Below are 3524 nucleotides of genomic sequence, written 5' to 3'. Positions count from 1 at the left end.
CTTTCATGATTGTCCCTTTTTATCAGGTTCAACTTTCCTTTTTATTATCTTCTCAATTTAATTTATGAACTCTTCAATGTTACAGATAATTCTCTTAATTAATGTTATTTGAGGTATTTCAATTTATTATTGCTCTCTTTTATTTATTTTACTGTTGCTTCCAATCTGAAGACATTTTTATTCCAGTAGATTTACTTTTTCCCTTTTGGCCTTGGTTAAGAAATCAGTAACTCAGGAGTTATCAAACTCAATGTGATTGATAATTGTTATCTTTGCTAATTGAATTGAACTTCAATAATTCCAGTCCTTTCTTAGGAATTGACTAGGACCTGAAGATCAGACTAATTAATCCACTTGATCTTCCTTTGCTTTAGTAAAGGCTAACTAAGTGGGATTAAGATTCAATTCTCATCTCCATTGATAAGGATAACTAGGATAGGACTTCCAATTTCTCATACCTTACCAAAAATTTATTTTACAGTCATTTACTTATTTTAATTACAATTTAAATTACTTGCTCCCTACTTTCAAAACCCTAATTTACAATCTTCATAACCAATAATAAGAACATACTTCCCTGCAGTTCCTTGAGAAGATGACCCGAGGTTTAAATACTTCGGTTATCAATTTATTTAGGGGTTTGTTACTTGTGACAACCAAAACGTTTGTAAGAAAGGTTGATTGCTTGGTTTAGTAACTATACTTGCAACGAGAGTTTACTATAACTTCTAAACCATCAATCCTCAGTTCTTCAAAATGGCGCCGTTGCCGGAGAACTGCAAACGTGTGCCTTATTATTGGTTATTGTAAATATTTTATTTTGCCTGTTTGTCTATTTTTATTTTTGCTTTTTAATTTTTTTTAGCTACTATGAATTCTCACCCCTCTCGCTTTGAGTTTGGTTTTAATATTGTTGAAAGGAGTGAAAGCTATAACAGGAATATGCATCAAGGTCAGAGAGATCAAAGATGGATGGAGCCAAGAGGATTTGATCAATCCTTTAGGCAACAACACCCTCCAAGATATCATGGACAAAGCCATTCTACAATGCATACCAAGCTGACAGATATGGCGGACAACCTTGTAACTACCAACAAGCTCCACCCTGTGCCTATAGACCACCCTCTCAACGTAGCTTTGAACCGCCACACTCACAAGCGCCTTTTCACCATTCACCACCATATGATCCTTATTTACCCCAATCCCAATCCGATTACTCTCAAACACCACCACTTCCCTATGCACCATGTCCAAATCCATCACCTCCAGAATCACAGGTTCGCCTCAAGGAAATAGTAGATCTACTTCAAACAACCCTTCATCAACTGGAGCAAGCAATAAGTCAATTATCTTCTAGATGTTCGAACATTCAAGAACCTTCCACAACCCCATGTGGACAATCTAATGAAGGGCGTAGCATGAAGGAGATACTAGAAACTCTAGTGGATAGAACAGAGCATGACTTCGTACTGGAACAAGTAGAGAAAACTGTCATTATAGAAGAAAAAGAGTTGGTTGAAGACTTAGGAGACGCTGAACTTCCATGGGAATCCAGAATTGTGGAGAATTCTGTCAAGGACGTTATAATTGATGCTAAGGAGGATAGTGCACAATCCCCAAGGCAAGTCTTTTATGAAGAACTGGACGGAATAATCCAAGAAGCAAGTTTCCTTGATGATGATAGTCACAAGTCAAGTTCTCCTGTAATGAACTTGCATCCGCAAGTGAATTCTCTGAGATTGAAGAACCTTATCCAAGTGAATACGAAGAAGATGCGGAGGTAGATTTCTCTCAACCTCCAGCTTATGACTTGAGTGATGCGGAAGACATAGAAGACTTTGATCAGGACGACGTTGTATTTGAAGAATTCTGCCAGGAAGTGGAGAACTTCACAGATGATTACAAGAGAGTAGAGCTTACAGAACCACTGGAAACACCTATCCCAAGGCCATTACCACCTAATACAAGCTTCAAGTGGGTACAATCCTTAACTTTATCTTTACTTTTCCACTTGAATATGGTTTGCTTGAAACAGATGGCCAGCGTAGAGCTCTCTGCGGTTTTAAGAGTAAGAGGGAAATGGCTCGTACTCAGAGCTGGTGCACAGGGTTCAATAAGGTTCCATGCTTCAACTCGAACTGCACAGATTGGTCTCATGTTCAATCGAATGGATCTCGGAACACGTTTGGTTATCTTGGTGAGAATCTAATTTCTAAACCGCCCGGATGGAAAAATATAGGTCAAGACGAAGGCGGATTTAAAAGCAAAGTTTGGAATCCTGGAATCTATTCTGACATTCGTCACCCCGGGAGCCTGAGAATCTGTTTGAAGCTGCTCAGAAGCTTTACATGCCTAGTTTGGGATCCCGGAGGCTATTGGCATTCCAAGCATTGGTGGAGATTTCTGGATGAATTTAAGCATAAGCCACCATAACAGGAAGCTCATCCAATGTCCAACTTAAGGACTTTAACTAAAAGTGCTAGGTGGGAGACAACCCACCATGGTATTGTCATTTCCTTTTCAATTTTATTTTGTGTTATTTATTTTTATTCTTTTTCAATTGAACCTGAATATTATTCATTAGCATTGCATACTGCATAATTGTATAATTACATATATACATATAAAAAAAAGGGGCGTGCGACGCGACCGCATTGCTCATGCGATCGCGTCAGTTACGAAAAACACCTCCCACGCGTCTGCGTCATTCACGCGGCCGCGTGATCTGGAAATCGGCGTAACGATCCAACGCCCAGAAAGTTGGGCAGGAATCATGCGGCTGTTGTGCGTTTCGCACAAAACGTCCCATGCGGTCGCGTCCCTGACGCGATCGCGTCACTTGCACAACACCCATCCCACGCGATAGCGTGAGCGACGCGACCGCGTCGCGCGGATATCATAGCACCCCCAGTGGAGACAGAGAGTTGCGCTGAAACGACGCTGGAATTGTGCGTTTAGCACAATTTCTAGCGACGCGATCGCATGCCTCATGCGATCGCGTCATTCATCCTTTTACCCATTCCATACGATCGCGCCACCCACTCGATCGTGTCAACACCCATTCCACCCCAGCCACGCGACTGCGTGCCCCACGCGATCGCGTGGATTCAAATTCATTAACCCCTACCCCTCCCATCCTTCCCCCTTAACCCCTACCCCTCCCATTACCCCTATCCGAACCCCCTACCACCGGACAGCCACCACCGCCGTGCCAACCGCCTGTACCGCCGCGTCAGTCACCACCACCACCACCCCCTACCATCTCTCTGCCCTACTTTCATTCATACGCCTATCAGGTTCCGCCAAACGCCGCTCTTTCAATTTGTAGTTAATTGCATAATTTTTTCCGTTTCTGTTTACATTTAGGCTAGTTAGATATGCATGTTGTAGTGGATTCTAGGTGGTTAGGTAGCCATGGATGTGGTTAGTGGATTTAGGCCTGTTTAATTGCGTTGTTCTTGCTACTTGTTTTATAATTTTTGCAATTCTGCTGTTGCTGTAATCTAAGTATTGTTCATATGATG

Source organism: Arachis ipaensis, chromosome B7, assembly GCF_059453495.1.
Source record: "Arachis ipaensis isolate K30076 ecotype BB chromosome B7, ASM5945349v1, whole genome shotgun sequence".
Taxonomy (NCBI): Eukaryota; Viridiplantae; Streptophyta; class Magnoliopsida; order Fabales; family Fabaceae; genus Arachis; species Arachis ipaensis.
Note: the sequence above shows the minus strand (reverse complement) of the source record.